The sequence below is a fragment of the Rhinolophus sinicus genome, linkage group LG01 (genome assembly GCF_036562045.2).
Source record: "Rhinolophus sinicus isolate RSC01 linkage group LG01, ASM3656204v1, whole genome shotgun sequence".
NCBI lineage: Eukaryota > Metazoa > Chordata > Mammalia > Chiroptera > Rhinolophidae > Rhinolophus > Rhinolophus sinicus.
In genome coordinates, this window is record NC_133751.1 from 51,999,002 (window position 1) to 52,026,813 (window position 27,812).

General features: G+C 42.4%; 1 protein-coding gene across 2 annotated transcripts in view; it reads left to right on the forward strand.

The window, feature by feature from the left end:
* The first annotated feature begins 316 nt into the window (after positions 1-316).
* The window catches only part of TPRG1 (tumor protein p63 regulated 1), a 157,376-nt gene continuing 129,880 nt past the window's right edge, over positions 317-27,812 (forward strand). The window contains exon 1 of one of the 2 annotated variants that reach the window (XM_074337140.1): positions 317-476. The gene's annotated coding sequence lies outside the window, so the exon portion shown is untranslated. Of the gene's footprint in view, positions 477-21,062; positions 21,257-27,812 lie in introns of those variants that run through there. The other variant, XM_019743142.2, reaches the window with a different exon arrangement.

Genomic DNA, 27,812 nt, shown 5'->3' on the forward strand with positions numbered 1-27,812 from the left:
GTATGTACTTTCCCCATTTTATAGACGAGGAAGCTAAGATTTGGAGAGGCTACCTAACTTACCCAAGGTCACATAGTTAGGATGTGGCAGAACCAGAACTTAACCAAATTCTGCTGACTCCAGAGCCTGTGTCTTAACCACACTATTATCCACCGAATGAGGCACTTTGCCCAGCATGGAGCAGAGTTAGCCAGTAAGGCCCATCTCCAGGGTTAAACCCCTCAGACCCGAGATCCTTGTTTGGTTAAAAGAAGTTGAATTCTCCAGTGTCTTGCCTCTTATCCCATTATATCCTCTGCTCTAGCGGTGGAGAAAGAAGAAGTCCATGGAAATGGGACAAGTTTGGAGGAGCTAGAGCATGATGAATGGTGGTGGAGACAACATAGGAGATTACAAAGTAGCAAGAAGAGAAGGGTCCTGCCCTCCAGATTGCAGCAAGGAAAGAGACACACACAGAAACACAAAGACATGAAAAGGTGAGGTCCTTCCGGCTTTTATTTTTTAGTCCGGGAGGGGTCCTTTGGGTTGTTTCCCTTTGTTTTTCATTTGGATTGAGGAAGTCTTCCATTTGGGATTCCTTTGCTTCGGAGGAGCTCCAGAGCTAAGCACAGGGTCCCAGATAAAGAGGCGATGGGCCCTTTACTTAGGGCACCTGTACATCTCCTGGCCTGACCAGGCCCAGAGGGGAAGGAGGCAGGACCCCAGCGGAGATGCTGTTCTCAAAAGTAAACTGGCATGTTTGGCTGACTTCTCTTGCTGCCTGAGTCTGGCAGATGGGGGTGGGCAGGAGGTTAAGGAACCTCAACAGATGGCAGCAATCAGTGGGTGTTGGTGACTATTTTTCCTAAGTGCTGAAAAAATGGTCACCCTGTGCCTGTGATGATCAAATACAACTCCAAGTTCCTCTGTCCTAACAGGACAGTATAATCCTTTCTCAGCTTACATGAGGAATGTTTTTCAGAAAAATGGGTGGTATCTAGGGAAAACAATGGCTGTCTGAGGTTCTGATTCAGAGGTGTGAATTATACTGCCCAGTCAAAAGTCCTGGTGTCTGCAGAGATTTGTTTGTCTGTCTGTAAGTACAGAGATGAAAGGCATCTTTGCTATGAACCCATCCCCTCCCTCTGATTGGTAAGAGAAAAGTGTCCACATACTGCCATCTGGTGGGCACTACTGGTCACTGTAGTTTGAGCGTTCACTCAACAAACACTTGAAAGGTTCTAGGGTCTCTGCCAGTAGAACAAAGCAGCAATAAACAAAACATAGTTTCTACCCTTAAGGAGCTCCTAATGTAATGGGAGAAATCGGCGTGTTAACAAATAATTGTAACGTAAAAACCACCATTTTAAGAAGAAGGCACTAAGTGTTACCAAAGCAAAGGACCTCTCTCTGAGGGCTTACTGAAGGCGGCCTTTGAGCTGGGTCTTGAAGCATGTGCGAAAAGAAAGAAAATCTCATTTAAAATGGAGTTGGGAAGCCCTGAAAGGGGAACATCTCAGCAAGTACCACTGGTTGCAGTCTGCAGAACCAGAAGGAAGGAAGAAGATACAAATTATTTTTACAAGGGAGGACATTGATCACATAGGAATTTCATCTCCTGCTTTTAAGAAAAAGGAGGAAGAGAGTTCTCTGCCCCAGCAACAGTGCACTGACCACTGCTTGCAGGCAATGAGAAAACGCCACAACTTCTAACTCTTGTTCCTCTCCAAACAACTTTTATTCAAAACATCCCTCCCCTATTTCCTCCTAAAATCTAATAAACACAAGCCCCTTTCCTTTGTTCACTGGACTTGCCGATGGTTTTGCCATAGCTTGCTTTTCTCATATTGCAATTCTGTGTTATTTCTGAATCAACCCATTTTGCTGGTAAAATGACTGGCTCTTTTATTTTTAAGGTCGACCCATATGAATCCCTTGCAGTTAACCCAGCGGGCAGGAACAGGAACACCGGCACCAGCATGGGCAGCTATGAGATACAAGTTTTTCGTCTGGTTGCTAAGTGAGGAATGGGGGAAAGAAGCCATAGACGAAAGCTGGAGGTAGGGGAAAGGCCTTGAATGTATGACTAAGGCAACAAGTCTACTCAGGACTAGTTAGCAAGAAAAACAATGGGATCAGATTTTGATGGTAAACTAATATGGAGAACATACTTTCAAGCATTCTGAGTCCTCTCACTATTTGACATGTCTTATGGAAGGAAATTCATTGTGTGAACTAGGTGAAATCATAGCTCTTCTGACTAAAGCGGAAATAGAGGTCCTGAGCCTGATGAATTGTCTCCCATCCCACTTCTCCCATCCTTGGTACAGGATGCTTTGGGACAATGCCTAAGGCCCAGCCGAACCTGGATTGATTCCTACCACTGTGGAGAATTCCTTGACTAACGTGGCCATCCCTGCTCTGGTTTTAGAAGAGTCTACAACCTGTCCCTCCTATGATATGACATGGGTGTTCATAAATTAGGTTCTAGATATTTTCCTATCTTTTAAATGAATTAGTTGATTTAAACCATTTTTCTCCTGCCATTTATTTATTTTTTATTTTTTTAAAGACTAATTTTTAGACTAGTTTTAGGTTCACAGCAAAACTAAGAGGCGGGTACAGAGATTTCCTGCATATACCCTGCCACCACACATGTATAATCAATATCCCCACCAGAGAGGTACATTCGTTACAATTGAGGAACCTACACCAACACATTAGCACCCAAAGTCCACAGTTTGCATCAGGGTTCACTCTCGGTGTTGTATATTCTGTGAGCTTGGACCAATGTAAAATAGCATGAATCTATTATTATAATATCATACAGAGTATTTTCACGGCCCTAAAATTCTTCTGTGCTCTCTCTGTTCATCGCGCCCCCTCCACTCCCTGGCAACCACTGATCTTTTTACTGTCTCCATAGTTTTGCCTTTTCCAAAATGTCATGTAGTTGGAATCATACAGTATGTAGCCTGTTCAGATTGACATCTTTTTTTTTTTTTATCCCTTTTGCTAGAGCTGCTTATAGTTTTGGAGGCCCCATTTTATAGTAAGCCTCATTTTATGGGTAAATTAATTTTCTTAAACACACAACCTATATCATCTGGTCCCTGGTTCCCAGCTCTAGGTTACTGGAGGGCGTGTGTAGAGAGGTGGATAGAGACCATCCATCTCTGCAGTGTTTATAAAGCATCACTTGTCTGCCTCCTAATGTGTCCATTCACATTCACTATCTATAGCATCCATGCCGTCCTCAACCCACATATCATCTATGAAGGAGTTCCAAAAATGAACCCTTTGAGTGTGCAAACTGTTGCTTTCATTCCAAGAACTGTCTCTGGGAAAGTATTCAAGAGCGTTCTGATGAGTGGTTGAACTATCAAGATCTGCTGGTCTTTCTGTTCTGTGAAGACATGTAGCCTCTGAATGGCATTTTCCATAGGGAGAGAGATTTCAGTGCAAGAGTTGATCAAGAGTGGCTGGTCACCGGATGGCCAAAGGCTGTTTTGTTCCACCAACGTGGTTATCTTCCTGCCTTTTCAGGTCCACATTTTCAGATGCAAAACACAAACTCCACCCACCCAACAGCATTTCCTCTAATTCCTTCTCATGCTCCTTGTCTTTCCTCTTTCCTTGCCCACTTGCTCTGCACGATGGGGTCAGTTTGCTCTCACTTTCTCACACCAACTTCTCTGTTTCAAGCTTGTGTCCAGAACTGCCTCCGTCTTGCCATCTGGCAGCTGACATCTGCCACAGCTTTCCAACTCGGTCCCCCAGCTTTTCTTAGAGGCCTTCACAAAAAGATGTTAACTTTCAAAGACTTTCCCCAGCACTTGATTAAGTACACAGTGTTTTCCACATGGTTGAACAACTACTTCAGCATAGACTCTCGCCTGCATTACTTAGGTTAATTGCTGTTTTCCCGAGGGTGCACTGACCACTGTCCTTTTATGTTCCCAGTGCCAAGTTCAATGAACGTTAACCAAGTGAATATCACACTTTAGAATGAATGGGTTGGGCCTGTTCTTTGTTTTATTAGAGAAAATGGAAATGTAACTTCGCCTATTGTCTTTGACAAGAGCAGCCAGGCAGCAGTGTCTTGGAACACTTTGCACGCTTTGTGTGGATATCTGGTGCTCGCTTACCTCATTTAGTTGTAACGGCTGGTTTCTATGCTTGTCTCCCTTTGTTAAACTGTGAACTCCTTGGAGGAAGAAACCTTCCATGCTTGGCTTGAGACCTAGCTTACAGTACATGATCAGAATGACTTTTTCAATGGATTTTCAGTAATTTTTAAGGACCCATCTGGATACTGAAGACATTTGAGACCTCAGTAAAGTTTCCCCAAGACCACATGGTCACATTTCTTTCTGGAAGCGTTTTTGAATAAAAATCAATAAAATGGTGAAGACGGTGCAGAGATTCTCATGTGCTGTCTGGGCTTGTTCAGGTAGCTCTGTAGCTCCCTGAGGGCAAGGATGACTGGATATTAATGGATCGAGCTGGGGTGGAATGTTATAACATCTCTAATACAATCCTTGCTCTCCCAGTTCCTGCATGTGTGGTTCTGGGTAAGTCACTGATCTCAGCGCTTCAGTTTTCCCATCTGTAAAAGGAGGGAATGTGGCTCCCTGAGACCTTCCATTTCTGACAGTGCCTTGGATTTCTTTGGCTTTGTCTGAGATACCGAAAGAGCCCTAATCTTTTGATTGAAACTGCTGAGTAATTTTCAATTAGTAAAAGTCCAGTGTTCACCCTCATTCTCTTCTAAAGATGTCTGTGTAAAAGATAGGCACAAATAATTAAAATGGCAAGCACACCTCCCAAATGAGTCTCTTACCACTGCTTGTGCTGGAGTTCGATAAGCTCAGACATTCAGAAAAGCAAGTGGATTTGCTGTTATAGGACACTGTATTATTAGGAACTCACCAATATAGAAAAAGCTGATCTTAGCTGGGAGATAGAGCTGATATCCCAGCAACAGTCTTCTCACTTCACAATCTGAGTACATTGGAGATGTATTTTGGACAGACAAATTTGACCCTAAATATAGCAAAAACCATGGCATTGAAAAGGGCTTTGAAATAGGGTATTACTTTGTACTCAGTTACTGAAAGTGTTAAGCTCTCTTGGTTATAAGAAAGGGAAACTCTGTTGAGTTAAATCAAGTAATGGAAGATTTATTTTAAGGACACACACATGTGGAAACAGGCCTCTCTGGATTTACTGGTAGCCAAGCAAATGTTAGCTATCAGGCCTTATAGTGCCTGGGATGGCAAGGTGATCTAAATCCAACAGATTTACTTGGATTTGCTCTAGAGATGCAGGAGCCAGAGCAATGAGAATTGTGCTGTGCTTCACCTTCAGTGCAACTCAGCTACTTTGCCAGTTTCTGCTCCTCTTAGAAGCTAGTCTTAACTCTTCTTGCTGCCAGGCTGCACCATTTATTTACTCCATATTATAAAATCTGGAGAGCCACATTCTCATTGCTGTGGTTAATTACCGTAACCCCTGGTTGGGTAGATTTTTCCTTCAAGTCATGGCATCATTGTTGATTAGTCTGTACTTTGGCAACCATTGGATCATGGGTACTTCCTAGTCTAATCAGCTTTGGCCAGGAGCAGGGTCTAGCCTATAAACATGCCAACTCCTATGCTGGAGGAAATCCCATCTCCCAGTGAAGACTGTGCATGGGCAGTTCCCTTTATTAAGGGATGTGTGATGGTGCGACAGTCATTTCTGCTGCCCTGGAAATGTTTTATTTGGTGGCAAGAATACCTGAGAAGGAGTAGAATTGTTGCTCTCTATTATTTGCACATCTATCACATCTATCGGGCTGAGTTTTGAAAAAATGGTATCAAGTATATCTTAGATCACTCTAGAGGAGATAAATAGGACAGAAAAAAATATTATAAACATAGGGAAAATACTTTTATCCTAAGGAAAATATATTTATGCTTCAGTGATATAACACAAGGTAGATGGAGAGGGAGATTATATCAGAAAGTGAGTTTGCCATTGCCACACTTGCACAAATATCATCATTACAACTTACGGAGCATTTATGTGCCAGGCAAAGGCTAGTATCATTTTAAATAAATACTTTATTTCTCATCTTCTGTTATCAGTTTAGATCTTTCTTAATTCAGGTTCTCTGTAGAAACGGAGAAGGGATTCAGATGCACAAAGTTTATTGAGGGCATGCTCTTCAGAAAAAAATCTCCAGAGAAGTGAGGAAAGCAGGGTAGGGACAGAAACTTCTGGGCAACAGTGTGATCTCAGGTGACATCTAGACTTGTTCTGATTCAGGGGATGTCTGGAGTATAATTCATATCACAGAGTTGTCCCAACGTGAGGCAAGGAGTCGGTTTTTTGACCCCTGTGCCAGTCCGTCATTGGATGTAAGCAGTGAGGAGTATTATAACCTCCCAAGTGTCTCTAGTGAGATAGGTCCCATCATTACAGGGCAATTCTTTGAAAATTGAGTGTGTAAGCTGTCGGCTGCTGTACCTGCAGCATCTGCAAGATGGGTGCAACAGCTGGCAAGTGGGATCTGGGTGGGGCAGCAGTAGCATCTACTCCAGAGGTTACCCCCGCCATCTCCCCGCACCCAGTCTACTACAGATAGCTTGGCTGCAGGCAACAGAAACTCTGGCTAGTGTAGGCAAAAAAAGAAACTGATTGTGAGGTGTACAGGGCTAACTGATTTGAGCAGCAGGAGGGCCAGATTTGGACCATCGGAAGCAGCCAAAGCAGTGTGAGAGGGCCAAGAAAACCCAGTCTCAGAAGACTCTGAGTGTAGTAAGTATCATTCAGCCATCACTGACTGGCTAGGACAACACTGTGACTGATGCCACTGGGCAGATATCACCACAGCTACTGTGAGTGAATTCTGCTCATCCCTCCAAAGCCAGTCCTTTAGATAGAAGCACCTGGTGGCCAAATCCTGTTCATTATCTGCATTCCGATAAGTGGAGAGAGGATAAGGAAGGTCTTTTGTTTTGGATGGATCTCAGCACTAATTCATGTCATGGAGCATTCTTCAGGAATAAGAAAAGGGATTTGATGCTGGATAGCACAACCTGAGAGATGTTCAGAACACCTCCTGAAAAACTGCAAAGCAGGGAATTCTCCCTTGCTCCCCCATTTTACCGTTATGGGAACCGAGGCTCAGTGAAATAATTTCATTCCTTGTGCCCTTTCCACTCTTACTACGCCAAGGGGCGGAGCTAGGATGATGTTCATAGGAGATGCCCCCAGCTCAGCTGCTCAGGTGGGTTTTCTGCTGCCATCACCCTTCTCCTAATTTCCCAGCAGAGTTTCACACTCTCTAGCCTCTTCTATCGGCACTTCCTCACTGTTCTCTGATGGCAGCAGGCAGCACAGAGCTGGATGAGATTAGACACATATATTTTATTTTAAGGCACAGCTGAGAAAACACTCAGGAAATAAAAGTTGTTTTGACATAAAGTGTATTATCTGGAGGCCTGTTGATGGTCTGTTGATGGGGTTCTCAGGCTGTGGGATACATCCCTGACACTGATCTTCTCTGAGACAGTCACTTAAACTACCGCACTTCTCTGGCTATCCTCCGCCAGTGATAGGAGTCACATTAGTGTAGTGAAAGGAGCTGTAAGCCAGGGAGGTGGAACGCCAGATTCTGACTCTGGCTTTGCTACTCATCTGTTATCACTCTCTCTTTTTGAGCCTCAGTTTCGTCATGTGTAAATTGAGGCTACTAGAGCCAGGATCTTCCATGAGCCCCCTTGATCATGCTTCTCTGTCTCTCATTGATATCAGTGGTGTGTCTTGGTGAGAAGCTGGAATGAGTGTTCCGTCAGCTAAGGTCTCAGCACCCATGTTTGGTCTTGGGTCCTGAGGAGTAGGCAATGACCCACCTCTGTCTTCTTCTCTCCCCTGCCATCCTATTGGGCTATATTCTGACCCTAGAGTTCTCACTGTTCACGCTGCATTAGACAGCTTGTTTCCATTCCAACTTGTCTATGATTCACATGTCCACGGGATGAAGCAGTGAGGACAGACTCCATTTGCTAGAGTCCAAGACAGATGGCTATGCTTCCTTTCCAGACTGGGCATCAAATGCCAGGAACTCGGTGAGGGGCACCTTCCTTCTGGCTTGGAGCTCTGTGAGGCGGACACACAGGCCAGGTTCCGGCCACCTTCTGTTCCGGTTTGCCTAATGATGCTTTTGGCAAAGACAAGGAAGAACAAAAAAGGCAAAGAAGGAACTGATTAGTCTGTTCAGGGAGTGTGGCAGGCATCATTTGCCCTGTCTGGGGGAGGTTTCCATGACAAGAAAACACAAATCAAACATGGTACTACTGCCTCCCAGGAGAATGGGCAAATCTGCTTTGGGAACGTACTCTTCCTCTTCCTCCCTGGGACACACTGATGAGCTGAAACCTGCTAGGTCTATGTGATAGGTGTTCTCACAAGTTCTGCCGTTCTCTCTCCTTTCTGGCTATAGGGAACCTGATCTCTCTCTTAACATCAAAGACTGAATTACTGGTGCCATGAATGGTGCAATGCATGTTAGACTAATAACGCCTTGAATAAATAAGCAAATGGATTAAAAAGATATTATCCATATACTATGAGACTTTATAAATGTTACATTACTCTTTTGGTTCTCAGGGTCTTTCATGAAACAAAGACTCTGGCCAAACCTTTTATAATCAAAGAGCTATTGAATGTCAACACCATAGTCATTCACCACCCACATTGGAGCATCCCTCAAACCATCTCATATAGAAAATAATAACCATCATTATGGTTTCAAAATTGTTCTTACATCCATTTTTTTTTTTAATCACTCAGTCCCAAAATGAGCCCTGTGAACTAGGTTTCATTATTATTCTCTTTGTTCAGTTGGGGGAACTGAGGCTCTGAGAGATTGGGAGGATCTAAAGCCTTTTAATACTTTCAGATGGAAAGAGCAGGAATCACCTTTCTTAAAATATCTTTCAGCTTTCCCACCAACATCTAGTTTCACTGGTCTCACCCTATTTAGTTTAGTTTGTCTCCGTCTTGGTGGATGTCTCTTTCGCTATACTTCACAGCTCTGTTGTCTTCTTTTCACACACACCGCCCCCCTTCTAAGAAATAAAACCAAATTACTCTCATTTTCACCACAGATGTTTTCCTACTTCTCTGAAGCTGTCCTCAAAAGCACGTTTTCTATCCCACAGGCTTATCAAGGTATTTTTTTTTTTCTTTTTGCCCTAGACAAAGGCAATTTTCTTCTTAAAAAGAATGATTGTGAAAGCTGTTAAGATAATAAAGTTTATCGTCGCCTGGATTTTCTTCTGAGTAGATTTCAGTTATTTCTATAATGATAAAATGTGCTCCTCTCACTCCACATTTACACTCTGCCACCCTGGATTTGTGTCATTTGGTACTCAGAAATTTTTATTTCAACTCTGAATCATAGTATACTCTTTAAAAAATATTCACAATGGTAATGAATCTGAGAAATGCACTTGAAAAAGATAGTAGTTTCTTTCTAGTTTTTTTAAGTAAAGAGGTGAGCAAGGGCAGACCCGATTCTGAGAATTGCAAAAGGTTTCCCAAGGAATGGGTCTCAGGAAGATGTTATTCTACCAGGAGATGGGAAATATGGAGGCGGTGTTTCAGGTAAAGGGAACAGGACAGACAAAAGTAGAGAAGTATAAACAGGCATGGTGTGTCAAGGTAATGGAGAGAGGGAAGCTGAGGGAAAGTGAGAGAAAATTCTTGAGGAGTAGTTTGGGAAAAGGGAACAGCACAGTTATAGCCCCCGTCCTGGTGATTTCTTAGAACTGACTGGCGGCCCAATAGCTAGAGAGCACTGCACTAATATAAGGCAGTAATGTTTGCTAATTCTGCTGTTGTTATTTATGTGTTCTTGTTGTTATTATCAGCAACCTGAAGTCAGCCATGAGTCCCAAACAGGGACGATCTGATTCAGCGGCTGGTGTGGTTTGATTATCTTGTATGTTGTTCTAGGTCTTTGGAGTACAGTGTGGGATGGGAAATGAGAAATAGGTCATCTGTTTTACTCAACGCTCTGCATATTCATAACCACACCCCTGGGGTAAATGTCCTTGTGGTAAGTGATACTTTCATGGAGTGTTTTTCTGTGGGGTTCATGAGCTACAGAGATCCACTGTTTTTAGCCTTGCAAAAGAGTATACAACATGGCCTTCTCAGAGACTGCTGCTTTATATTTAATGTCATAACAGATACTAAAGTTCAAATTCCAAAGGGACACCTCTTGGTGGATGAGTGGGTAGATGGGTGGAGGTCAACTGAGTGCTGAGGAGGAAGTGGGCAGAGTTAGCCTGAGCTGAGAGGGTCTGCAGACCTCACTGGGATTTATTGATGTCAGTTAGCACCTCTTGGCAACTGACATATGAGTTGAATTTTCTGAAAGAAAAGTAGAATTGAGTGGAAGGATGTTGGGCAGTCTGGAGATCTGATTGGGTGATTTCTTTTTCATGGTGGGAAGATGAACCCACATGGGAGTCAAGAGGGAGGGACCCCATGGAAGGAGCTTGTACATTGTTTAAGATAGTCTTTGGCTGGGGAAATGTGATAGAATTTGGTGCTCAGTAAACCCCTTCTCTAATTAGAAGTCTCAGGATCAGTCATCCACTTTGTGCTGTTGTCATTTTCTTTTTTCCTCAGTATTTGGTAAATTTCATTTAGAATATATCAGCTTATCTCAGTTGTGCTAAGGAAAACAAGAAGAAAGATTATGTCTACCTTGAACTGAGGAAAAAAGAAGCATAGCATTCTCTCTCATCTTGCCTTCTTCCTCAACCCTGGGAATTGGGGACTTAGCTTGGTGGTGGCAACAGAAATCAAAATAAAAGTACTCGAGGGAAAGGTGAAAGCTCAAAGGAAATGTTGAGATGCTGAGGCTGCCCCACCTTCTTCAACTGACAGAACTGTTTTCAGGTATATTCTTCTCTGAGAGATGAAGATTTCAATAACAAAATGGAAAGTTCTTATTGTGTTCTTCATAGCAGCAATTGTTTCCAAGTTGTTTTTTTTTGTTTGTTTGTTTGTTTGTTTTTTGTTTTTTTACAAATTCCTTTAACGTACCACTCATAGTTAGGATCTGTGGAGAAGAGTCAATGAGGCAGAATTGAAAGGGTACCTAATAGGGATCTGAATTAGATTTTTGACTTTGCACTGTGTCATGACCTTGGACACATCACTGAACTTCATGTTCCTTCCCAGTCATGAGATTTGTGGTACTCACGTCGTGGAATGATTGGGAGAGTATGGAATAATGTGCATAAAGTACCTATTAATTGACTGATACATGCTAGGCATTTAGGAGGTATTATCTTTTATTCTTATTATTCTTATTTCATATAACCACTGAGGTGATCTTGTATAAGATCATCATGGGGATAGGTTAGAGGGAATGAGCAGGACCCCTCTCACTTCTCATTTGTTATAGAAGCAGTGTGCACGGGCTTTAGAATCAGACTACCTGTGTGACCTTAGTCAAGTTATTTACTCTTGTTTCTGCTCGGGTCCTTCAGCCATTAAATGGAGGGATATTGTGAGAACTGAATGACACAAATGTGTTAAGTGCCTAACAGAGTGTTTGCCCCCGTCGCTTAATAAATAGTAAGTTCTTATCTGTATTTGCCTGCTTCCCCTCACTAACTACTTTTTTCAGGTGGCACGACTACAAAATATTCCATTCTCTAGACTCAAAAGCCTGGCAGTAGTTCTAAAGGCAATGATTGTGCCTAGAGGCTTTATCCATCTTTTTCACCTTTTACCTATTTATTTTATACCATTTTATTCCCTGAAGTAAATGTTAATTGAGCACCTACTAAAAGCCATAAACTACGGGGACCTGTGCTGATTAATGTGACAGTTCTTGCTCTCAAAGAGCTCACAGGTTAGACAGGGAATGGCACAATGTAGAAATAATTATAAGAGAGATGTTGTATGTACTGTAAAAGAGGTAAAAAGATGTGAGGAGTCAAAGTCAAGGCAGGTCGCATCTGAATGGTGGAAGGATGGTGATTCCTGGAGGAAGCTCCATGGAGAAGGTACGTTTGGAAGAGAGTCTTGGGGCTGCGAAGATTTTGGGGAGGGACTCCAGGCAAAGGGAACATCCTGAGAAAAGGCATGGGTGTAGAAGCATGAGAGCTATATTGGGGGAATGGTGATAGTTTTGTTTGACTGGAGTATTTTTTATGTGAAGGGAAATAATGAAGGATAAGGTGAGGCATTAGTGTTAAGAGTCTTTAATGACAGGATAATTATTTTGTACTCTGTTCGATTTGCAATAAAGAAACACTGAGAGATTTTTTTGAGCATGAGAGTAAGTAATATGACAAAGATGATACAATAAGTTGTATCAGAAGTGGTGTTTATATGTGGCTCTAGCAACAGACAGATAATGACCAGTCAATTAAAGACCTCTGCTGGAACATACATGATATAGTTAGATAAGTTTGGTTTTGAATTCCATCTCCACCTTTTATTGTCTGATGATTTTCAGCATATTCTATCACCTCTCGGAGTCTCTTCCTTCACCTGCAAAGTGGGACTGATGGCAATGTCTCCCTAATAAAACTGGCATGCCTGTAAAGCATGAACACAGTGTTGCCAGAGTACCAGGTGATAATATTAGGTACTATTATTAGCTGGTTCTTAATAATGAAATTAGTAACAGACTCTAACTGGCTCCGCTCTTTGGAGGTCTTGGAGTAACTTCAAGGGAATTTGGTGAAATAATCCTGATGGTGAGGTAGTATCCTTTCTGTTGAATGTGACCTAGGAGAGCATCTTTGAGACTTGTCACATTGAGCAGGGGTACGATAGTCATCAAGTTACTTAGTCTCTTTGCATCCAGTTTTCCCACAAAATGGCGATACTGTACTGGTACTTTCCCCACATGGTCGTTGTGGGAATTAAATGATTCATATTTTAAGGCACTTACAACTGTTCCTGGCATATCGTAAGCACAACATGGGTATTTGTTAAATAATTAGAAATAAACATAAGACGTAAGTTGATTCAACATAGGTTTCTTATCAGTAGTTTTTCCTTTGAGTGACTACTTCTCACTGAGGCATTGATTCAACTTGATGACACCTTGCTTTAGGTGGAATTTTAAATACAATTTTAGAATGTGCCAGCCCAACTTCTGTGTGTTATGACTCAAGATGGAGTTGTGATCAACACTGACATTATTCAGCTAATCTGGAGACCTTTGAGAATGTCAGACTTGTTCGGGAAGCAAAAAAGGTTTGCATCTTACCTTTGGTTTATGATTATTTCATAGACAGTTGTTCTGGTTATTTTCATGATTTACCAGTGTTCGGCTTAAGCCATAACATCAAGCTTCTTTAATACAATTATGTGAGTTCTGTGGGGCAGCAAGTTACAATGAAAAAGGAAATACTGGACTAAAGCTAAAACTCAGTATATGACTTGGGGGCAGTCACTTTTCTCTGTGTCTTGTCTCTGTTTCCAAAATGTAAAATTAAGGTACTAGGCTTCTGTGTGTACTATTGCCTCCCCACTTCTTAAAATTAAACATTATGGAACCTCTAATATATTATCAGGTAGTAGTGGAGGTGCCCTCCTTGAATTGGGATGAGTACATGTTAGCTCTACTCTCTGTGATCAGTCTGTCTCTCATGATAGCCCCAAAGCATGTCTGTGGGACCCCAGGGCTCCCTGAAACTCATTCTGAAAACAACTGAGTAAGATGAGACCATTATCTTTTAGCTAATAGTCTGTGGTTCTAAAAATACCTTTTTTCCTAATAAGATGAACTTCTTTGAGCATAATAAATAATACATACATACATACATACATACACAAATGTACTTGTATTTTACAGAGTTAGAGACTGCTGTTTCAATGGACCCTGTGGTAAAATGAAAAATTCTTTGGTAATATAAACAATCACTTTTTGATGTCTCTATTTTCTAAATTCTGTGCTTTACTTTTTGTAAAGTGAGGCACTTTGGGCTCAAAACACAATGGTGAAAACTTAAGACTCTAGCTTTTTTGTTCAGTTTCTACTTTTTGAATCACTGGCATTTGTCATTCTTCTTTTCAAAATTGGGATAATCTGAAAGAAAAAAAACCTTCCATTTAAAAAAAGGTATCTGAAATTTCACAAAATATGCTGGCAACACAGCATTCCATGAATATTTAATCATCATCATCAAGACAGGAGGTTGGAGAAAAAAATCAGGTTGTGATATTTGGGAACAGCAGGTGTGGGAAGGAGGGTGTTGACACCCTCTGAAAACGGATATGGCATGTTGTGTGGCAGGTTCCCTTTGCAGTTCCCACATTACCTGGGGTCCCAAACACGCCTTAAGAAAATGCTAGAGTGGGAGATTATCTCCCTAGAGCGAGGACAGCCTTTGCCAACATCTTCCGTTCACAAAACCTTCATGTTTTCTCTTGTGGACCTTTGCATAATACAGATTGTCTGGCCCCTGTCCCTTTCCATCGTTTTTCCCTGTTGCTGTTAAGCAAGCACCTCTCTTATGTGTGTATAATAAGTAAGTGAAGGTGCAGATAACCAGCTATTGGAATTTGGGGTGGGGGCTTTTGAAACTTTACCTAGGAACTCTCATCTCCTACAATCAGGAGCAAGGCAGCAATGAAAGGATTGTGTGTCACCTATGTCCAGATGACTCGTCTTCTAACTCTGTCACACACTCCACTCTGCCTACCACCCAATGTTCCAGACACACAGGTTTCAGCATTGCTTCTTTACAGTCAGACTGATTCATCCTACAAGCTCCTGCCCCTGGGTTTTGTACAGCCTGTTGCATATTGGGGTTTTCTGACAGTAGATTGAGAAAGCATACAACTCTAGTTTTCAACCTTTTATGTTCATGACAGCCATCTGGCAGGACTTCTTAACATAAAGATTCTTGGGCCCAACCCCAGAGATTCTAACCTAGTAAATCAAGAACGGGGCCTGAGAATATGCATTTTAAACAAGAGCTTCTCAGGCAGGTGGTCCAAGGATGGCCTGCACATCAAATGCTGTCTTCAGGGTTACCTTTCCTGGTCCCTGCACCAAAGGATGCCCCAGCATAAAGTCTCTGGGCTGACACTCGAGTTACAAAACCCAAACTATGGGACTGGCTTTGGTTCAGATGGAAACAGTATTACGAATGTGCATAATTCCTTATGTTACAGGAGCAGAGGCAGGCGTGTGGCTGGGTCAGGAACTGAGACAGACAAAAGAAACACTCCCACCTCCTCCCCATGTGGTTTGGGCAAATATCTGAGGCTGTCAGCTTGCAGTCTGGTTCCAGCTCACAGGAACTCATCAAATGTCAAGACAATCACCAAGCACTGTCCCCAACACATAGTAAAGATGAAACTAAAGTACAAACTTCTTGGCTTAGTGTTCAAGATCTTTATTAATATGGCATTGGCCTTAGCATTCACCATCCCCTTCATTCTTCACACATCCCAACAGAGCAGAATGATTGTTCAAGTGACTGTGCTTGGGGGTGGGGTTCAGTCTAAATTGAGTCATTTGGGAGCGGGAACCGCACTGCCCCAAGGCCCCTCCTCAGACACTGGGGACCTACCCATCCCCATGTGTTTCTGGCACCTCAGAGTTATAATTCTGTCTATGTGGCATCAGAAGAATTCTGTAGCAGCTTCTTCTCTGGGTCACCTCTTATGGTCAGAACTCAACTTTTCTTCGTTGAATTGTTGCTTTCATTATTTTGCCATGCCAACTTAGGTTCTAAAATATAATCTTACCCTGAAAATTAGTCTTGTAGTCATGACATTGATATAAACATGACAACAGTTTGGTACTAGAAGCACAGAATGTCAGCCCTGGAAGGGACCAACCTCACTTTGAGCACCTAAAAATCCATGAACCATGGCTCAGAAGTAACTCTCCGTACCACATGTAATGCCATTCCTCCTGACTAGTACCCTTGCTACTTTCCTTGGAGTCGCAATGTTTCAAAAGCGTGTCTTCTTTACAGTGTAGTTTATGATGGCTCTTTATGTACATGTTTAAATTTTGTCAAGGTTCACCTCCCTCCTTTGACTTCTTCCCTGCTGAGACATGTGGAATGACTCAGGCTATTAGAAGAAATTTGGATAGGAGCAAAGCGCCAATGGTAATAATGTCATCGTCCTGTGGTTTTAAAATATCAGGGTCATCTTCAGTTTCATTTGACCAATATGTATTTAGCATCAGAATCTGCCAGTCACTGGGTGTGGGACTGTGTTATCTGTGTGACAGAGGAGGAAGCGCTACCCCTGTGGACCCCACATATATAGAAAGGGGGAGTAATTCAAAAGAAATTAACCTGGAGAGCAGCACGGAAAATGGGCTCACAGCGTGAACTTGGGTCCATCCATTCTCTAATCTCGAGCAATTGCTTTACTGAAAAAGGAAGGTGGACTGTGATGGCGGCCTGAGGTCTGCTCTAAGGACCCATCTCGCTCTGTCATGCGGGATGGTGACTGGATGGTTTCCACATCCACTCCAGGGCAGCCCACGCTGCTCCTCACTCTGAGCAGGGAGGAACCCGTGCTTAGCAGGAATGGCGAGCCACACCCTGGCCATGAGTCAGGCCCCCAATCCACCCAAGATGGGGAAGGTTGATAAGGGTGGCACCTGTGAGAGTTTTGTGTTCTCCCACCTTGCCCTTTCTTTGGTTTTATATTTATAGGGAAGGGATTTCCATAGCAAGACTCTGCTAATGGGGGAAGCCCTTCATTAGTGGCTGGCAAAGGGGTACCATTGTTTTCTTCTGCCTAATGCTTCTTAGTTCTATATTAATTTGGGGGTTTGGGGGGTGTAAGAGTGGGGACAGGACAGGCTACATAGTTTGCAAACCCCAGTGCAAAATGAAAATGCAGGGCCTTATCCAAAATGTATTACGAATTTCAAGATGGACAGCAGAGCTAAGCCAAGCATGGGTCCTTTCTGTATTCAGGGCCCTGTGCCACTGCATGTTTTCCACCCACGAAGCCACCTGGGTGGGGGTGAATCAGGGAGTGGGATGGGGACCTGGGGTGGTGAGTGAGGTGAGGCTTCACTGGGCCAATAGATACCAACCATTCCCATGAACCAAAGCCAAAACTGATGACAATTCTTCTCTAGCTGCATTGAATGTAAAATATGGAACACGTGTTACTGCAGCTTGGTGTCCAGAAAGTTTCAAGCTATTAGATCAGTAGTGGTTAAAAGCAGACTTTATTTTGCAAGGGGAAAGCAGGCCAAGGCAGGAAAGGTGGTCAATGGACGATCACACTGTTTGTTAGTGGCGATGAGGACTAAATCTCAGGCCGTCTATTTCCTATGCCCTCTGTAGCCTTCCGTGAAACTGAGTAACAATGAAATTCTTCTCCGTTGTCGTGGGTTAAATTGGAGCTTGGTAATAAGAGTGAGATGCAGGAAGGGAAATGAGATAAATGAGAACTGAATAGAGAAAACAAAACAGTTTAGAAAGCCAAAGCAGTTTGTCGGAGTCCTATGTGATATACAACATACAGCAAAGCAGACAAATGTCTGTGCAGCAAAACAAAACTGCAAGAAGAAATTTTCAAGTAAAATACGCATATTTCCAACCAGCCTTGAGCTCATCTGATAAGGGACAGATTGTCCAGAGTAAATAGAGAGAAGAAAAAAAGATGCTTTGGGCTGAATTTAGTCCCCTGTGGAAATCAGAGGGAAACTCATTGCTTCTCCTTCTCCTGTGTGTCATCCATCCGGCGGCCGGGCCTCATGGGACTGTGAAGGGAGACAGAATAGTTCACATATCCATTCATTTGTTCATTTATCTATCCATCCAACATTCCTTGAGCACCTCTGTTAGTATTGTATTGTGCTAGATCCTAGAAAGAATACTTAAGACATGACCCCTACCTTTAGAGCGAGCAGATAGATATGTGTCAGGGGAGAGAACTAATCATAATACTGATGATGTGTGTTGTGTGCTGCTGGAACTCAAGAGAAGGAGAAATTCAAATTGCTTACGTTTCTCAGTTGCTAACCTTCCTGCAGGTTCCCGTTTGCTTTCACAACTGCAGCCAGTATCTATTCACCATCACTGTGCTCCTCTTTCCTAAAAGACTCCCGAGGAGGGGGCATAGCTAGGGCGTCGGGATGTGGGATTCTTCTAGACAGTACCTATTCACCCTGGAGATACCTACCTATGTACCAGTCCTTCTTGCCTGCCCCTCTAGGGGGATATCCTGGGGTGGAGGTGGTTCCGGTTCAGACTTGGTGAGGACCCGTGTATACTCGTACTTTCTCCTGCCCATCGGCTACCCGAGGCATATAGGCAGGAGAATAGCCCTGCTGAGGCCAGGCAGAGGGCCAGTGGTATGATCATTGGATTGGGATGTCACTCCATCTTCATCTGAAAAATGGTAGGAGCAGAGGAGATCTCATAAACCAGTGTTTTCTAACCCAAATAAGTAACAACCTACATTCTCTTCCAGGGATAGCAGGATTGAAGTAGAAGAGGAAGTGAAATACATTGCAAAGGCTGTCACAGGAGAGAGAGAAGGGACAAGACACTTCTGTAATAAAATTTTTCTGTGATTCTCTGCTTTGTAGCTATTGAGCAAGTCTCTCACCAGGAGATCTGTACATATCCTATGATATGACTGGAACTAGTAGATATGAGGTGAATCCCATGTGTCATCATATGTCCCATCATAATAGTGCTGCCTAGTCATGCCAATACTTAGCATTTACAAAACTCATATCCCCTCCAGAATGTCATTTGCTCCCTCAACAGTGCAGAGAGGTGGGTGGGTCTGTATTATAATTCTCATTGCACAGAAAAAGCAACTGAGGCTTGGGGAAGATCCTATTGAATGGCAGGCAAGAGACAGGAGCCCTGGTTTTCTGTGTGACATTCTTTCTACTGCTTGTGCCTCTCCTGGATGCCTTGTTTTTTGCTCCAGTTGTCACAGGGTGCAGTGTGACAGGAGCACAGCATGAGCTGGAAGAAGCATTCAGCAGCCACTGGAGATGTAGCGATAATTAGATAGCTGCCACGTGGACATGTGATGTCTTTTCACATAGTCTCTTGCCCTTTAAAATAACATACTTCAAATAGCAATGCATCCGTTGGTCCCACTCTTAAGAGACCAGGCTGGAATCCAGCATCTTTCCGCTTTCCCCCCACCATTCCCCCCATCCGGAACCATCATAAAGACACTTGGAGCTGAGTGGGAACAGTATTTGTCTCGCAATTACTTCTAATTGCCTTGTAGTTTTGTGGTATATAAGTGGAGTGACCTAGATACCAGTTATGTGAGACTCCCTTTTCATCCTGGGGTCTGTATAAAGGAGGAGGTAAATCAGATCAGGGAATAGCATCTCCCTGTTTCCCCCAGTTGACATTTATATGTAACTAACTGTCCTCACTTTTTGGAATGCCTGGTCTCCTTAACAAGCCAGATCTAAGGCTGCCTCTTCCTCTGTGAAGCATCCCTGGATTGCTCCCTCCTCTGGATTCCCACAGCGTTTGTTCTGGTCCGATCTTTGGTGCTCCTCGTTTTCTACATATTTCATCTTCCTGAACTCCTCATGCCAGAGACTGTGTCTAATGTATTTTTCTCTTCTTATCTACTCTGAGAACTGAGAACGGCCAAGGCAGTGCTCGTTTAACTACTTGATGAACGAAAGCATAAACTGATTATGTCCTAGGCATTGTAGAGGTATGCAAATAGACTGTTTATTCACTGGGACCGCTCCTCTGTGCCTGAGGTGAGTTGGCAATTTGAACCTTATTTCCTGTGGACTCTCTTCATGACCTCAGTGTGCCTAGAACAGTGCACCAAGTATTTTTTTCTTTCTTTCTTTCTTTCTTTTTTTTCTTGAAGGCTGAGTGTCTTTTAATATTCCTTTTAAAAGAGGAAAATGACAACATGGAATCCAACCAGACTAGCCCCTGGTGTACCCCAGTTTCTTCAGTCATCAAACAAATATAATCTGACTTGGCCAGATTCTGCTGAATGGAACAGAGAATTTAGGATGGAAAATTTAAAAATTCAATCATACATATACAGCACTTTGTTTTCTGTCCTCTTCTTTTGTCCATCAATCTACCTTATGCTAGAGACTATGATTAGTTTATTTTTTCTATCATTATCTACTCTAAAAACTGAGAATGGCCAAGATACTTGCTCAGTTAACTACCCGTTGAATAAAAGCATAAACTGATTGTGTTCTAGACAATGTAGAGCTATGTAAAAGACAGGAGGACATGTGATGTCTTTTCACAGTTCATACCTTATACTGACTCTCTATGTGGCAAACTCTTATATGCGTTTCGAAATCAATTAATTAAGATTCCATTACATTTTCTAACTATTGTTGCTATGTCAAGTATTATTCTAGGTTTATTTTCATATGCTTCCTTTCAAATTTAACATCTCTGAAAGGGAAATGATACCCCCAACTTACAGATGACCGGAAATATTAGCTTAGAATGGTAAAAATATGGTTTGGGCTTCGTGGGGACTATATGGGAGAATAAGATGTTATCATTACCCTCAAAGGTCTCACCATCCAGTGAGAGGGACATAGACTTAACTAGACAACAATATCCTGTGGCAAAGCTCTAATAGGATTACTGCTACTGCCCAGAGTCTGCGTGCACATGTTGTGTTTCTGTTTGTTCTCAGAGAGATATACTGCTCTACATGCCCTCTTCACATCTGATACAAAAGTGGTGATGATGCTCAAAATCACAAATATCCAATAAATCAAGTCATCATCAAAGAATTTTAATAACAGGAATATAGGCTTCAGATTTAAGCTTTCTTGCAACTAATTGGGAGCACACCCATGCCATGGAGGAATAGGCAGAAGGCTGTGTTTGCTCACCTCATCAGAAGATTTCAGTCAAAGAGGAAGCTGGCAGAGAAACCCAGGACTTCTTATAGGAGAGGGAGGACAAGAAAGAGAGGTGTGTCACTGTAGAATGAGAGAGGGCCCACCCACACACCCAGTTCCCTGTCTCTGACAGGTTGAGTTGCACCCTGTTAACTTCCTCAGTCCTTTCATTGACCTTTTGTGATTGAGCATGTCACTCTGAGCCCAGTCGGGGCAGCGAGATTCACACTGAGTGGAGTGACAGCACGAGGGCACCCTCCTGTTTGGCTTCACCTGAGCTAACCACGCCTTCACTGGCCTCTGACTGTGATCAGAGCCCCTTCATCAAAGAAAAGAAAGAAGAGACTTGAGGACCGGCCACAGCCTAGTCAGGTAAGGCCAGGTGGCTCATCACCAGTTCTGCAAAGAGGTGGGGTTTCTGTCTATGAGCTCATTGCTCCTGTCTCCTAGCCTGAGTGTCTGGTCACCCCCACCGCTGCCTTGCACTTCTATCTAGGCTCATAGTTTTCCAGGACCATATGACAGTCCTCCACTCTTTTTACTGCCCAGAGTTGCTGAGCTTTGTAGCCCGACATTTTTCAGCCTATTCAGTCACTTGACCTACTTATCTATATATTGCCTTTGATCTTAACGGCTCTATAAGCGCAGTAGGATAAGTATAATTTTCTCTATTCAGTGGCTTAGGGAACTGAGGCTTGGTGAACTGAAGTGATTTGTTCGAGTTTGATCAGCAGGCTAAGGTCAAGATTAGACTTGATTCCTCCTTCTCTCTCCCTCTACTATGGCACCCAGCAGGTCGTACCTTATTTCCAAAAGCCAAGAGAAGTGAAAGGGCTTCCTCAACTGTCTAATAGGAAACAAAAGTGTTATTTGCTTGCAAGCAGATTGGGAGGGATATTTTTGAATTCATCTGAGAGAGACTTTATAATGATATATAGGCTTCACCAAATAGGGCTATTTTTAGAGAACCAATGAAAACATGTATGTAAAGGAGCCTTGTAAATTGAACAGTGGTATGCAAATGAGAGAGGATGACTACATGGAGACTGAAATGTGCTCTAGCTGTGTGTGTTGAAAGGCTTTCATTTGGGATGAATGACACTCGCCTAATGTCAGCAGCAGCGTTATGAGGCATAGATCACACAGGCCCTGGGGAAATATTTAGCTTTTCAGTCTTACTGTGATATACGGAAAAGCAGATCTCAACAGGGGGGAAAACACCCCCTAAATCCCTTCAAATTGACTCTTGCAATTTCCTCTCACGACAGCTATCATTATATCTTATTGTTCTACAGTTTTAAGAAAATCTCATCTTCAGTGATTAGGTAGTTTATCTTTTAAGATGCTAATTTTAGCTATTGGGTTTTTTTTCTTCATGCTCAAAAGGTTGTGTCATTCTTAGTTGTGGAAGGAAATATTGTGTGGGGTGTGTGTGTGTGTGTGTGTGTGTGTGTGTGTGTGTGTGAATTTGTTACAATGCTGCTAATATTCATGCCATGGGTTGAAATGCTACATAATCTTTGGCAGATTTCTGTATAGTCTTAGAGTAAAGGTCTTGAAAAAAATCACACACTCAATGACCTCATTTAAAATAGAGAAGCTGAAGCCCAGAAAGATGGTATGATATACACAAGGCCACCGGCCAGTGTTCATTGGAGCTGTAAGTCAAACACGGGTCTCTGACTCTTTCGCTGACCATGACATGGAATAAATGGTATGGACATCCTTACACAGAAGCATTGGCTGTATAATTTTAGAAATTGCATCCAATATCCTTTAAGATTCTTTTCAATTCAAAGTTTTAGGGGACTGTTACCTTTTCTTAGCATCCAGTGGAAACAGCATACCCTGTAGAGTAGGGGACTTTTCCATAGAAGCTTCTTTCCTCATTAACTTGGTTCTTGTGAAATATTTGTTTCAGCCAAATTTTGGAACTTCTCCTTAGGTGTAGTGTTGGGGGATGAACAAGCAGTGGTGGAGACTCCATTTTATTCAGCCAATCTGGAACTTCCTTTGTATCTTCTAAGATCCTTCTAGAAGGGTGTCCCTCAATTCTGAACTTATAATGGTAGTTGTTCTTGTATTCAGAAGTATAGATGCTAATGGCAGGATTGACCTTGAGACTTTCTTTAACCCAGGGGCTGCAGGCCAGCAGCCATATGCGAGTCCGTGCAGATATGTTTTGTGCGTGCTGCAGTGGTAAGCAAAATTAAACTGGTTGCGAATATTTAGCATCCAGGAAATTTTGTGCCAAAATTCAGGTATCTCATTTTTCAGGAAGATCAGACTTGGTAATAGTGGATCCACTTTCCCATGTGGAAAACACATCAACTAGCTGTGGCAGCATGGGCTCCTGTCGATGGAGCATATATTCCCCAATTCTCCATAGTCCCTGGGGGACCTGATTTAGGCTACCAGGTATTTGGGTTTGTCAATACTGATCTCTTCCCATCTCTTATGTGTTCATATAGTTCTCTTTCAAGGGAAATCTAGTTCTACATAATGCTAGGCCAGGCCACAGATCAATGGCACCAGGGAGGAGGTGAAATTAATTCTTTGGCCTTAACCTCTCATTATTTAAAAGGTAGGGAGAGAAATGATGACTTCAGCAGAATATGCCATTGGTCTTGATACCTAGTCTGGATATTAAGCATGATACTGAGTCTCAGTGACTTGAAAATTAAAGTATTAAGCAAGGGAACACAGCTTCAGCATAATCTTCGGGTGCCTACAAGAGAAAAGAAAGGAAAAATGACAACTGAAGGGTAATACTCTTTACTCAAGAGATCAATGACTTAAAAATAAGAAAAAAAAAAAAAGATATGTGATAGCAACATGGATAGCAACACAATGCCCTGAATTTCCAAAGAATAAAGAACACACCGCTGAAATCCTGGAAAGTAGCCCAAGGATGTGTTTTCTATAATCTATTCGTTAACAAAATAATCACCTCTTGATCACTCAGGGTGGGGATTTGGGGATGAAGAGCCATGACCCTTTCCCAAAGGGGTTTACTAGCACTGAAAATGTGAAAACAACGACAACACAGGGCAAAATATGATAAATACTGCAGGAAGAAGAAAGCTAATGTTGTTGGTTTTACTGGGTAAACAGATCATGACAAAAAGGTAGGTTGCCATTGAGGTTGACTGTACGGAGGAAATTACATTTGATACGGGCTTTGGGCAGATAGAGGTGAGAAGAGTTTCCAGCAAAATAATTTAAGCAAACTTGGAGGTTAGTACTGTCTGAACTGTTCCTGGGGGATAGAGGGAATTAGCTGTGGCTGCACGTAGAGCCAGTGGGACTGAAGGGGAATGAGACTGGAAATCTGGGTCTACACCAGACTCTGGGTATTGAATGGTAGGCGGAGGGCTTGTGATGAGGTGTAATAAGGCAAGCTCACGGCTATCCGAGTTCACAATTTGGCAGTGACGGAATATCTGTGCAGGTATCCCTTAGCTCTGCTTTAAGTTTTTCAAAAGAATTAAGAGAGAAAATACCAGAATTGAGCACTTCTAAACACAGTGGACAGTTCAAATGCTTACTGAGGGAGGCACGGTGGTAATATACAGTAGAATTAGAAAAACAGATGAAAATAGTTTGAAAATACATTGAGCAACTTGTAAGAAATGTTTGGGGGAAAAATATGGTTAAGACTGTTTTTTAAATCAAGTCTATTCCTTTAGATAGAAAAATGGTGTTGCATAAGTCCTTAACTTGTAGGATGTGGAGGGTTATTTTTAGCTGATAGGCGTTTTCCTTTGGTCTGGGAAGCATCCACCCCCTAAGGAATAGTTGTAGAATGTCCTTGAATGTCCTGGTCCTAGCCTGTTCCATAATAGACACTGCTAGAAAATTCCACAAGTATGTAAATATACGCGTATGAAAGCTCCACCGAGGTTTACAGAATTCCTCATGGGCTGAAGGGAAGGTTCTGTTCTTGTGAAGAGCTGCGGCAGTCACCAAAACAATGTTTACACATGTAACTCCAGGTATTTGTGTGATTAACTAAGCTTTTCTCATTTGCATGCACATGGTTGTGGAGGAGATTGGTTCAGAATTGTACCTATATCTCAAAGGTCTGTGCTTCTAAGGAAGTCAGTAGGTGATGTGGCACAGAGTAAAACAAAGTATTTGAACAAGACTCATTCATTTAAAACTATTTCTTGAACATCTATTCCATACAAACATCTCTTTAAGTTTCATTCATTCAAAATTATTTATCGACTATGTCTCCTAAGGTTTGGAAAAACAGCATCAATGAACAAAAAGAAATAATAATCTGTCCTCAAGTCGTTTACATTGCTAATGAGACACGTGGAAAATAAACAAAAGCAATCAGTGAAATACGTAATATACGAGAGATAGAGAAAAATAGAACAGGAGAAAGAAAGTCTTGAAGAGGTGAAATTTTAGGGAGATATAATTTGTTACTTGAGTAAAGATCCTAATGATACAAGGGAGTGGGCCATGCAAATAATTGGAGAAACAGCTTTCCAAGTAAATGGAAAAGCAAGTGCAAAGGTCCTGAGACAGAGGCATGGCTTCTTGGCACCTTTAAAGAATGATTGAATTAAGTGGAAAAATCTTTGGAAATAAAGTTAGAAAGATGATGGTGGAATGGGGTGGGGGCAGCAATAATGCAGAGCCCTGTAAGGGCTTTTACTTTCACTCTGAGTAAAGTGGGAGCCATTTGTAGGTTTGGGACAGATGATTGACATGGTCTGATTTACCTGTCAAAGGGATGCTTCTGTCTGTGTGTTGAGAATAGATGAGGGTGGGGTGGGGAGAGGGCAGGCAGAAGCAGGGAGATTCATTGGATTCATTACTGTAATCCAGATGAGGGATGCGGAATCTTGGACAGGAGGGTAGTGGTGGAAGTGATGACACGTGTTTGGGTCTTGTGGTGATTGACTGAATGAGGAAGACAGAAAGCAGCCAAGAATGACTCCAAGATTTTTGCTGAGCAACTGGTAGAAAGGAGTGGCCTTTATGTGAGGTGGAGAAGACCATGAGAGGAACAGATGTGCGCCACAAAAGAAACAGTAGGAGCTTACTTTTGGACAGCTTAATTGGGTGATGTCAAGTGATAAGTTAACAGGTGAATCTGGGATTCAGTGAGCATGTCTAAGCGGAAGATAAAAAGTGGGAGTCCTCAATACACATGATATTTACAGCAGTGAAATTAAATGAGATCATCAAAGGAGTTGGTAGACCGAAAGTATAAGAGGTTTAATGGCTGACTTGGGGTGCTGTAAGGTTTGTGGTTAGGAAGTTGAGCGAAATTTAGTCAATAATGTACCAAAGGGGAAAGGACATGGTGAGGGTGGTCCTATGCCAACAGAGAGGTGGATTTTTTAGTCACTGAAATTGTTTAGAACCCCCAGCACATGGTATAGTGAAAAGCGTTTTTCATTTACATTTTCTTTACACAATGCACCCCTTTATCATCATCTGCCCGCGGGAGCAGACCATGCCTACTGCTCCCACCACCTTCTATCCTCCTCTGGTTCCACAGGAACCAAGAAAGGAAATGGAGGAGAAGGAGCCCGGATGATGGGTGAATACCAGGTGGGTGTGGTGTGTTCTGGGAAACCAAGTGAAGACACTGTCCAAAGAGGAGAGAGTGGTTGGACCGCACAGATGCTGCTGAGACGTGGAGTGATGTGATGTCAGAGATCTGAGCCTGCATCAAGCGGCTGGGTGGGTTCAAAAGAGAATGGGAGAAGAGGACTGAAGCTGGAGGATGCATGCTTCCTTTCAAGGAGCTTATTCATAAAGCGACCCAGAGGAAATGAGCACACATTAGAAGTGAGAGAGACTTTTTTTTCTTCTTAAGAGAAAGAGGATAGAAGTATATTTTTGTAGAAACCGTAGCTTGATTGATACACATAAATCAAGTATTTTGTTTACCTTCTCTATCCTTGTGAAGTTGTCCTGATAAAGGTTATGGTTTTACATTTTTACAGAGGAAAATAAGGCTCAGGGGGTTGAAGTCTTCTGCCCCAAATCACGTAGCAAATTAATAATAGATGGGACTCAAACCTGGCTTCTAAAAGTCAAGTTCATTGCTATCTTCATTACCACTGCCTCGTATACTACACAGATAATTTTGGATATGGCTTATAGCTTTAGAACTCTATAAAGCTCTATAAAACTTTCACTGTCATTGTTTAATGACCTTTTGTAAATCTCAGGGAATTCACACTTCCCAGCAATGTCTCCTAAACTGCAGGTGCTTTTATACTAGATGCAGGATATTTAGAGCACTGGGAAGGAACTAGAATTCTGCGTCTGTATCAATGACAATTTGTAATATTTGGGAAGAGTCTTGCATACATCGACTTCAGGTTGAACCATTTGCATGCTGGAGGATGGGAATGCAATTTCTTATGCCTGTAATCTCAGATTGAGTCTCATATCAACCTCTTCCTCTAGCAGTCTATTAGGTTGGTGAAAAAGTAAATGTGGTTTTTACAATTATGTTTAACCTTTTAAATTGCAATTACTTTTGCACCAACCTAATATTACTACTGACATTGTGATGCATCCTTCATGCTTTCAGTTAGTTTCTTCTGTTTATATGGGGTTCCTGGTCCATAACCCTACCTGGCTTCCAATTGCTACTCTGTACTGCGGAAACACTGAAACATGTATCGTTTGACTTAGCCCAGGTCAATGCATGTCCAGATTGAAGTGATTTGCACACCATTTGTCATGCCCCAGTGGCAGCTGTTCTCTCCTATCATGTTGGCATCAAAAGGCAACTCCTAGAGCAAAATACAACCATCGTCTTTCAGCAGCAGTTCGAAGTGTGTCCTTGGTGTCTGCTTAGTGTTTGGCTTTGCGCAAGTGCTCTTAGATACGTATGTATCTGGACAGCTCAGTCTGACCATACAATACCCCTATAATGCTATTTCACTTT